The sequence below is a fragment of the Colias philodice genome, chromosome 12 (assembly GCF_061535455.1).
Source record: "Colias philodice isolate Cphi_HAF_F1 chromosome 12, ilColPhil1 Martin Lab GWU primary, whole genome shotgun sequence".
Classification (NCBI taxonomy): Eukaryota; Metazoa; Arthropoda; class Insecta; order Lepidoptera; family Pieridae; genus Colias; species Colias philodice.
In genome coordinates this window covers 9,421,604-9,433,468 of record NC_143097.1, presented here as the reverse complement: position 1 = coordinate 9,433,468, position 11,865 = coordinate 9,421,604, and the positions used below count along the sequence as shown (strand labels likewise).

Below are 11,865 nucleotides of genomic sequence, written 5' to 3'. Positions count from 1 at the left end.
TTCTGATTATATTTGTCTACTAGCAGCTGTGCCCGCGACTTCGTCCGCGTGGAATAGTGACTATGGGACCTATGACCATGGGCTCAGGATGGGGCAACAATAATTGTTTTTATTTTCATGCTTCCACTCCCACGCCCACTCCCAGGCCCACGCCAACGCCCACGCCCACTCCCCTTCACAATTGGTACCTACCAGATCAAAGCCAGGGTAAGCGCCCCACCCAGCCCCACCGTGGCTACGCCCATGCTGAATTACTACTTAACATACAATTATTGAGTAAATACGTACTACCATAAATAATTAAAAGAATTGTTATTAAAATTTCTTACTAAACTGAGCTAAAAAACTTACGTACCAACTTATTAAATAAAATCAAGAAATGAAATGCCTAACCTATACCAAATAGTTACTACATAATATTGTAATTAAAAATTATGATTAGTATATAATATCGAAAATCAAAAAAGAAATGCCTAACTAATTCTACGTAAAATTTCTTTTAAATTATGTCATATTATTTTTTAGGAATTAGGGGGGGAAAGGAGCAAATTCTATTTCCTTCCTTTCTGGATGTTTTTTAATAATGTATGGTGTAGCCACTGATCAGCTTAATCGATACTCAATTTTTATCAAATCCAGCAACAAATCCAAATTAGATGTTTCCTGTCTCACGCACGTAAGTAAAGGCTGAAGAGAGAGAGAGGGAGCACGTAACTTAACCGTTTAGACGAAGAAAAGTGTATTATTTTCCGGATATTTTCCAGGCATTTTTCAGGGATTTTCCCACGGTTTTTCCCGGTAATTTCCACGCATTTTCCGAGCATTTCCCAGGCATTTTCCAGTTATTTTCCGGGAATTTCCCAGGCTTTTCCGGGGATTTTCCGAGCATTTTCCGGGTATTTCCGAGCATTTCCCGGGGATTTTCCGAGCATTTCCCGGATATTTTCCGGACATTTTCACGCATTTTCCAAGCATTTCCCAGGCATTTTCCGGTTATTTTCCGGGAATTTTCCAGGATTTTCCGAGCATTTCCCGGGGATTTTCCGGATGTTTTCCAGACATTTTCCGGACATTTCCCTGGCATTTTCCGGGGATTTTCCGAGCATTTCCCGGGGATTTTCCGGATGTTTTCCAGACATTTTCCAGGGATTTTCCCACGGTTTTTCCGGAAATTTCCACGCATTTTCCGAGCATTTCCCAGGCATTTTCCGGTTATTTTCCGGGAATTTCCCAGGCTTTTCCGGGGATTTTCCGAGCATTTTCCGGACATTTCCCTGGCATTTTCCGGGGATTTTCCAGACATTTCCCGGGGATCTTCCGAGCATTTCCTGGATATTTTGCGGACATTTTCACGCATTTTCCGAGCATTTCCCAGGCATTTTCCGGTTATTTTCCGGGAATTTCCCAGGCTTTTCCGGGGATTTTCCGAGCATTTCCCGGGGATTTTCCAGACATTTACAAAAAAAGAAAAAGAAAGCTAAAATCTTTCATATTAAATGTAGGTATATGGGATATTCATATTTCATACTTAATGTATGGGAGGGTTTAAAGATAATTTTTTTGATATTTCTCGATTTATTTTTAAAAATTTATTACCGCCATTTTACTCATTAGGTTAAGTACTTTCGATATCAGTTTAAAGTTTTTTGTTATCTGTGATACTTACGGAAAAATCGCCTGTGCACACTTAACGATTACACCCTGTATAATGATGCGCTCAAACTGTTAATCTACATTTAATTTAGATTATTATTTGAATTACTAAGTAATGTAGAATTTAAATCAAATTCATGTTTTCCTCAGATTTACGATGTCCTCCGATTTTAAGATTTTCTTATCAGAGTATTCAATTTTAATGTAGTTTATTTTTATAAGAGACAATTAAGAACATTCAAAAATAAAGTGTCACGTATTTTTTTAAACGACGAATGACGAAAAACGACGTAATCGCGGACGAAGTCGCGGGCAACAGCTAGTTAAGGAATAATTTCGTTGTTCTCAAATTCAAAATTACTTCAATTAAACTACAACCTCTAGTTTTAAAACATACAGTAAAAAGTATTTCAATACGAATTGAAAAAATATATACAACTAGCTTTCCGCCCGCAGCTTCGCCCGCTTTGTCTAAAACATTATAAATTATATACATAAACTAAAAATTATATACATAATCTCTCTTGAATCACTCTATCTATTAAAAAAGCTGCATCAAATTCCGTTGTAGCATACATACAATATACAAACAGACATTAGGAAGCGACTTTGCTTTATACTATGTACCTAGTGATATAAAACCCCTTTGTGCCAAAGGTGTTACGAACACGAATGTTCAGACTTGATAAAAAAGGTGAAACTAATTATACGCTCCGGTTATTATAGTTATGAATATTTTTCTTAGTAAAGGTAACGTGTGGAGTTTTCTAGATCAAAAATGTTCTTTTCTTTTTTTAATTACGTTCTTGACTAGAAATATAATTTGGTAAATGTGATATTTATTACTATAAAGGTGGGTACTGACCGGCGTTACGGGGCGTAATGTAACGTGTTACACCGCGAGCATTCGTGCAGTCAGTACGTCGTGTTACGGGGAAACCAGCGAGCAACGAGCCGCTCGTTGCTCGCTTTGAGTGCTCCACCCGGCTGTCGGTTTTTTGGCGAATCCTTTGAGTGTTACGCGGTTCGGTCAGTACGCTCTTGCAAGTCGTCCCGAGCGCTTTGATACTGTCCAGTAATCATTTGGTTTTTTAAAATTGCTATCAATGACAAACCACCACATACGCCTCTGTTTTTAAATAAGTTTGATGTCCAGTAACGTTTTTTCTTCTTCTTAATTTGGATGAAACAACAATTAAGTAGAATCAAAGATACCAACGCGTCCTCGCTGTCGGCCATCTTGAGTGAACTAACGACAAAAGCGGAGCACAGAGTTTTGACGAGCATGTTACGCTGATTTTAAAACACAGCGTAACATGCTCGATGCGTAACACGCTCGATGCGAATGTTACATTACACCTCGTAACGTTGGTCAGTACCCACCTTTAAAGTAACTGTAAACTGCCCGTAAAATATGCTCTTGCGATCGAATCAAATTATTTATTTTGTTCAAAATATACATTAAGGGAATCTAGAATAGTATTGTATATTATAAAAAGCGTGTGCATTTTAAATCATTTAATAACTAATTTCAACTGCTAATTTCAGTATCTTCATTTTAATACTCGGAGACATATTTAACTCGAAAATCTATGAAATCTAGATTGACGTTTGATGACGTTTGCTTACGTCAATCTCATACATTCATAATCTATTCTATTGAACTTTACGCTAATAGAAAGCCACTTGTCTAGGGGGGCTGGACCTCTTCAAAGCTAGGGTGAAAAGGCTCCTCCTAGACAGACGTGCATTCAAGTAGACCACATCGCCGCTTTCCATCAGGTGGGATTGTGGTCAAACGTCTGCCTACTGATTATTAAAAAAAATACAAAAAATTAAACCACCTTCAAATTGGCAGAACTTAACTAAATTAAAATAGAAATTAAAAAGAAACAGTCCAATTAAGAACCTATTTTTTGAAGTCGGATGAAAATATCCGTGATATGACAATACATAAAGATATATCGATCATGATAAAAGTATACAATGTGTTGTCAACGCGAGAAAACTGAAACTTGTTGCAATAAAACTCGACGCGAGCAAATAATTTTCCTGTTATTGTGGTTGTGAAATTGATATACATATATTGATATTTTTTGTTTGTATCGAAAATACATTTTTGGCTGCTTGTATGTTTACTTTATTTATCTGTATACAGAGTAAAATAAATAAATAAAATAAATAAATATTTCAGGACAATTTTCACACGCGGCACGATCTGATCCCATAGTAAGCTTTCGCTTAAGCATAAATACTTATATATATATGTCGGCGAAAGGTGTAGAATGTGGGCGTTGCGTTGGGTAATCGAGCAAAGAAACACCTCTAACTCAAACATTTCTTTATTTACCACCGATTCGGAAAGCAGTATCTACAGAGAAGAACCGGCAAGAAACTCCATAGTTGCTCTTTTAAATCATGTCAGTTTTACAATACAGTCGTTTCTTAATACAATCACTTGGTATTACAATTATGACCACTAATAAAATAAATATCACAAATAAGCTATAGTAAGCTCGTAATAGATGTGCACTCGGCAACGGTCGGCGAACGAATGACCCGAGTCGTGCGCGCGCGCTGCTTTATATCTGTTCGCCGTTCGTTATTTTTTAAAGCTTCGACGGTGGCGCCGTCACGGCCATTCTGACATACGCTCGTCCTCGAGCGACTTCTGAACACCTGGGAACAAGACAATTAAAACAATGTGCTGGTCCGGCAAGCCCTTCAGCAACCGTGCTAGTCCGGAAATCTCTCCAGATTTCCCTCTAGCGTGCTAGACCGGATCTGCAATCCCTATAGCCGAGTTATTGGACCGGACTCCCTTCAATAACTCGCTCTCTCTTTTTTTTGCACCATTCTTTTTGCTCTCCTTTTTTTGCATCATTCTTTTTGCATCATTCTTTTTGCATCATTCTTTTTGCATCATTTTTTTTTGCATCATATTTTTGCATCATATTTTTGCATCATTTTTTTTGCATAATAATTTTGTTTGCATAAAATTTTTTTTTGCATAATTTTTTTTTGCATAATTTTTTTTAAGGATTATTTTTTTTCCTTTTCTTTTTTTTTACACAACAATATTAAATCCAAACTCACGACTCTCTCCACTCTCTCCACTCCTCGGCCATACTGACAATCGTACGTCCTCGTACGTCCCTTCTTGTTTTACAGCACTACGGTATTTCATCCCGGGATTAGACAACTATACCGCTCGGCCATACTGACCTTACAGAACACCAACAACATCCACATAACATAGACACGACGCTCGCTCACCACAAATGAAGGCTCAACTACCGTGGACTGCAAACCAGATAGCACGCACAATTCCTGCAATGAAATCATTACCGTTACAATAATCCACGTTACAAACTTTTACTTTACACAAGTTATCTCTGATACAGTCATACTTGCGTCCTCGTACGCCATAATATCTCACACTACATTACTACGATAATTCATTTTCATTTTTTTTTTCAAAATAACATCCATCCTGCCTCAGCCTACACTGACCTTACAGGGTTTCCACACTGCCCCGATCCTACTGACCGGTCAGAACACACATGTACTATCCTGGACCTCATGCCAGATAGCATATCACTTTCTTCTAATAAACGACATTACCGTAGTAATATTGGAATATTACGTAAATGTGTGTTGTGTGGACACAACACACATTTACTTCGTACAGCGTACGAGTAAACAGATGTCAGTATGCTACTGGTCAACTATGAAAACTGAAAACAGAGTGTTGCCGCAGCAAATCAGTAAAACGGTACGCGACCGTATCCTCAACGTTTGTGCTGCGTCATCCTGGCATCGCGTCATCGAGCCGTACCATTGATGATGCTACGTTGCTCCATATGCTACGCAACCGCTGCGCCGTACTGTTAACTGCCTCGCTTCTAAACGCTGTGTCGTAAAACACTCTCTGTAATTTAGCTAATTAAAATCAATCTGACATTACCTGTCGTTAATTATGATCATTGACTATAGCGCAAAAATTACAATATCTAAAAAAGTTTAAAACGAATAATTCGTAACTTAACCGCAAAAAAACACAAAATTTCGACTAACTCAAAAAGTGGCAAAAGCTTGATCTCAAATGTGGTTAAAATTCCTTAACGGTATGATAACTTTTGAAAACTCAACTTAAAACAATTGATAAGTGTAGGCTTAAACTCATCTGTGAATCTCATATCGAACAGTAAAAGGGCTGAGCTAAATTTTAGTTTCAACGTAAATAAGAATGTACTGCTCAACAACTACTGTACAACTACCTAATTGATGTATTCAGTTGATGTCAAACTGCAGCTAGTCACAAAAACTATTATCAAGGAATTACATTAAATGCACACAATGTAAATCGATTATACTATCGAATACTCCACGTTTAGGATTTGCGTTCTTATATTTTGAAGCTACAAAATAACCTTCAGAAAACCTGGATGGATTTTTTTCTTTTCTCTATTCAATTAAACAGACATTATATTCTGACGACAGTATGTAAACTGTAAATGCGCTATTAACCTTGAGATTATTTTCGGTTATTATCTTTTTTTTAAACTATCGTAATATTTAACGGACCCTTACGTTGATGGGATAGTTAAGAGTTTTTTTTTTTCTCTTTTTTTATTTTAAAGCAATCAAATTACATACTAAAACCAAATCTAGACCCGTACTCCAATCATAAAATCTTACGCCAGATGTTTATTTGAACACACGCTAATTATCTGTGACATTGTATTATGAACTGCCTAAATAGGGACTTAATAAATTATCTAAGTAAAAATTCAAAACTAAATGCCTCGATTTACCGTTCAAACTAAATCTGCCACATTTCATAAAACTGCATATTGTAAAAACTGTATACTGTGAATTGTTCACGACTTAATATTTTTTTTTTTTATAAAGAAATGACCTCAATAATATCACCCTAAATAAAACCTACGAAAAGTTTATTAAACCTCTAAGCACTAGTTAACGCATTGCTTTTCGTTTTTAATCGAATGGCAATAAGGCTGTCTTTGTGTAGCAATTAATTGCTATTTGTCAAGGGTATAGTCTAAATAAAAACTAACGCAGGTAGTTCAAGAAATGAATGCGGGTAGTCAAGAAACTAACGCGGGTAGTTAAGAAACTAATTTAAAAGTAATTCGCATACTGTTTTTTGTTCCGATACACGGACAAGTGAATGTTTATTGTTTACGTTCGATTGAAGTATCTGGATGCAGTGTACAAATTATTGCGCTTTCTTTCTTTAGTGTTAGCTCACAAACTAACCAACATTAAAGCAAGTCGTTACTTAATTCATCTTGAAGTCAGTGCTTACGCCGCGAAGTGTTTTTTTTTTTTAAATAACGTGAATTACCTACTCAAGTAAACGTGTCCCTGAATAAGTGAAATACAAGTCACACGACCTAGGTACTGATAATAATCCATTACATTTAGCCCAACTACAAAACCGTAAAGCAATATCGCACGACCTAATAATAACATTACTGCGTGAATAAGTCGAGTTAAATGCAATAAGATTTAACTATACACTGGTCTTGTAGGTTACAACTTTTAACAAAATCTGTACGGCCTGTAAATCAGCGCTGTTTTTATGCAGCATTTAGCTGAGGCTGTGACGATTTTCCTCAATTAATTTTAAGATAAATTTTGTTTTTGGCAATAAATTTCTTTTTCTTTCAAATAAGTTACTACATTTTAAAAACCTTACTTTCTTTATCTAATTGCACACTCAAAGTGAAATGTTATCTACTGACCGATTTCTTACAAGAGAACATCAGAAACATAGTAATAAAAATAGTACGACTGACCAGATTCACCAGCACTTAGCCTCATACATGTGCCGAGTGGCAGCTGCCAACGCGTCGTTTCGTTACACAATAACCCTCCTCTGCCATGAACCACACGGCTTGTAGGCGCACCGCCCGCGCCACTGCTACTGCGATAACGCTGCGATGCCAGACTTGTGAAGTCATGATGAAGCGCTGCTCTCGATCATACGGGGTCCGACGCGGTGGTGCGAGCGGCAGTGGCATCCGCGCAGCGCGAGGCGAAGTTGCCACCCTGCCCGCACATAACGAGCTCTCCCTTTGTCACCGGCTGCTCAGTGACACGTATGCTCGTAGATCTGTAGGATGCCTCTTCCCGTTGAAACTGGATCGAAGTGCCACGTGGTTGCGGCATTTTGTCTTTTAATCAGCGCACGTATTAATTATATCCAGGTTATCGCCACATGCTTTCTCATTTGCTCGATTTGATCCCAATTCTGATGTCGGCGAAAGGTGTAGAATGTGGGCGTTGCGTTGGGTAATCGAGCAAAGAAACACCTCTAACTCAAACATTTCTTTATTTACCACCGATTCGGAAAGCAGTATCTACAGAGAAGAACCGGCAAGAAACTCCATAGTTGCTCTTTTAAATCATGTCAGTTTTACAATACAGTCGTTTCTTAATACAATCACTTGGTATTACAATTATGACCACTAATAAAATAAATATCACAAATAAGCTATAGTAAGCTCGTAATAGATGTGCACTCGGCAACGGTCGGCGAACGAATGACCCGAGTCGTGCGCGCGCGCTGCTTTATATCTGTTCGCCGTTCGTTATTTTTTAAAGCTTCGACGGTGGCGCCGTCATATATATATATATATATATATATATATATATATATATATATATATATATTTATATAATTACAAGACACAGAGCAAACATAAATATGTTCATCCCTCAAATATTTACCATGGGTGGGAATCGAACCCACGATTTCTGGCTTGTAAAGCAGGGTCACTATCAACCAAGCCAACCGGCCAGTCATATCAAAATAATTGAAGTCTATTACCATCTTTTGTTTCGAATAATATGAGATGGAGTAAGCATGGAATGTTTTCAAATAACTTCTATATCGAAATCTCAGCACCATCAATGGACGATCAAGAAAATTCTTTCCACTATTCGTAACAATATGTAATATCTATTATTTCTTTTCCAATCGAAATGTGAAGGAATAAGAGTATTTATTGAAACAGAATAATTCGTATCGATAGCACGCTTGGGTAAATAAAGAAACTTCATTTGACCGAAACTGTTTTTGCTGATATATCCAATGGTTACTGAACATTACGATAATTGGATTTTGTGGATTTACAAATGGAATTATGGCGCCGTTACCAGGTTATAATCGTAAATAAATTAATTGTTGAAATGTGTTATAATATTTTTGTATGCTTTGTTTTGTATTGATTATGGGTATAGTTTAATTTTATGTATTTCGTATTTTGTTATTTGTTATTTTATTAGCTGTGCCCGAAAACGCGACAAAAGCACTACTTAATATTACATCTACTAAATGCGTAAGTTTGTTTGTTACACCTTCACGCAAAAACTGCTGAACCGATTTTCATGAAATTTAGCTTCATTTTTAATTCACACATAGGTTTTATCACAGAAATCCCAGGAACGGGAACTAGGAGGGATTTCCTTTGAAAACGCGCGCGAAGCCGCAGGCGGAGATCTAGTTAATAATATGTTAATCCAAATTACTTATGCATGAACTTATTTCAGCGAATCTAGTTAACTGCTAACCATGATTGTGTAAGCTCACAATTACACATGTTCGCTTAAAATGGTAGATGCAAAAGCGAGATTTCTGAGAAAGATCCGATTCTGAAAATGTATTAGAGATAGAATACACTGAAGTATTTTTAATAATTTACGAATGTCTATTGAAATAAATTTTTCTTACTGGAAAAAAACACAATTTACTAAAGTCTAAATGACTATTCTAGGTATTATGGGATTAAAAAGGGACAATTTGCTATTGTAAAAATCAAAAATTAATAAGATGAAAATCACGAAGCGTGATCTAAAATGATAGAATTTTTAACGATTTATACAGGGACGTTTATTAAGCATCTTGGGAGTCTTGGCATTATTCCAAAACAGTTTAAGTAACAAATTTGCATGCATAAGATTTTGCCCCTGAGCAATTTTCTTGCATGTTTTAATTTTCTAATATCTCTGCAGAAGAAAACACGGGTTTATCCATATTTTAATAAATTGGATTCGGGTGCCTTATTTTATATGGGATATGGAAAAGATAAAGAATCGATCAGCGTAAATTAAATAATGTTTTTAGACATCAGTTTAATTATACTATTATTTAAAGCGATTTTTGTGAAAATTAGTTAATGTTTATAAATACTAGACTATAAGAAACCTCTGTCGGTGTATTTAGATCAAACGAGCGAATGCTCCTTGTAACCTTGTTCTAACCCGACTATGTCAAATTATTTTAGTGTAAACGTGTAGAGCATTCTTTCGTTATTCTTAGTGCGTTCGAAAAGATTCTATGCAATGTTCTAATACTGAACAATACTGAATATGAGTTTTTATTTACACTAAAAGATCACGAAATAATGCTCTAGCTCTATCTTTTTTTGGTCTAAATGCGTCATACAATTCAATCCAAATAAATCATATATGAAGCAACAGGCTCGTGACAATGCGTCATAACTCATAAGTGATACTTATACCTCAACTAGCGGTCCGTCCCGGCTTCGCCCGTGGTAACTACATGTTTAAACTATCCTATCTCTCAAGTCGGATCGAACTGCACATGGTGTACGAATTTTATTATAATCGGTTAAGTGGTTTAGGAGTCCATTGAGGACAAACATTGTGACACGAGATTTATTAAGATAGTTACTAGAGGTATAAAATATAACAGTTTTTTCTGAAGATAAACAATATCCTTAGCTGAAATGCGAATTGTTAATTATAGCATTTGTAACGTTTACTCTACATAGAGAGTTATAATGGTTCCTGTATTCTATTTGTGTATATCTTTTATAAATACAGTTTAACAATACTAAGAACAAGTAGAGATGAAATCATTGTATTATCACCGACCCTTGAAAACGATTTAAAGGATAAGATTAAATTAAAATTGTCCGTTTAAACTCAAACTCAAACATTTATTTATTCAATTAGACTTCTTTTAGAAGCACTTTCGAATTATTATTACATATTTTTAACATTTACCACCGATTCGGAAAGCAGTATCTATGGAGAAGAACCGGCAAGAAACCCCATAGTAAGCGAGCTCCTCCTCCAATAGCGAGTCAAAATCATAAATAACTCGATTACATACAAACAACATACAAACATACAGGTGAATCTAATAAGCGTGTTAAAGAGATCTCAACTTAATAACTCTGACATTAATGATTTGATGAGCGTTATATCACAATTTAATTTGATTTGCTATGACTAACTACAAATTAGATCATTAATTACTGTATTGACGACGCCATTGCTCAATATAGTTGCCTACTTGATGGGTAATAAATACGTGTTGGTCAAGAAATATTTGTCCGATCAGTATAAAATATCAACAGACGTAAAATTGGATACTCAATTTGTTTTACTGTGGATATAGAATCATAGAGAATTGAATTTTTCTTTCGTGTTTCAAATTATGTTACATCATGGAGTAAGGCGACGATTGTGATATTTTTGAATCTTGCCAAAGAAGTTTCACTTCTGACACGTGTGCTCGGCACACACGCTCCTTTTTTATAAATTACCTAATTGTAACAGATTTTTTTTTATTTCCTCTGAAATTGTATACTATATAACTATATATTTTGATACATGTTATATATAATATATAACATGTATCAAAATCGGAGATAACAATGTACTTAAAATGTTCATGAATATCATTTTACTTGTGTTTTTAATCATACAAGTTAACTCATCATTTACAATTTCAGCAAAAACAGTAATGAGCTCACATTTACATTCAGTGCGGAATAAGTAAATTTATTCTCTCTTTTCCTGTTATTGTACTAATAATGGCTGTTTACTTTCAAGCACTATGTAATTAAAAGAATAACTGGCTACTGCTATGCATTGAAATGTTTGTGATTATTGGAAATTAACATACGATAAAAATACTTGATTTTCATCCTGGAAAACGTAATACCAATGGCCGATTTTTCAATGCTTGGATAAAACTTATCCGTCCAATAAAGTATTAAGTACATGATAATATTAAAATGTCACGTAAACTGTCAAATACGGACAATTAGAATACGTTTTTAAAATGGTAGTTTTATACATTATTCGACGAATAAGTTTTATCCAAGCATTGAAAAGAATAATATGAATTATAATTTTATTTGTTTTAAA

The 11,865-nt window shown here is 35.5% G+C and overlaps 1 long non-coding RNA gene across 1 annotated transcript; it reads right to left on the bottom strand.

The window, feature by feature from the left end:
* Window positions 1-3,979: 3,979 nt before the first annotated feature.
* On the bottom strand, window positions 3,980-8,325 carry LOC149484224 (uncharacterized). The gene is made up of 2 exons (XR_016316398.1): window positions 5,167-8,325; window positions 3,980-4,983 (listed from the first exon to the last, which is right to left on the bottom strand). It is a non-coding gene; the product is annotated as an uncharacterized LOC149484224 (long non-coding RNA).
* Between the last annotated feature and the right edge of the window lie 3,540 nt (window positions 8,326-11,865).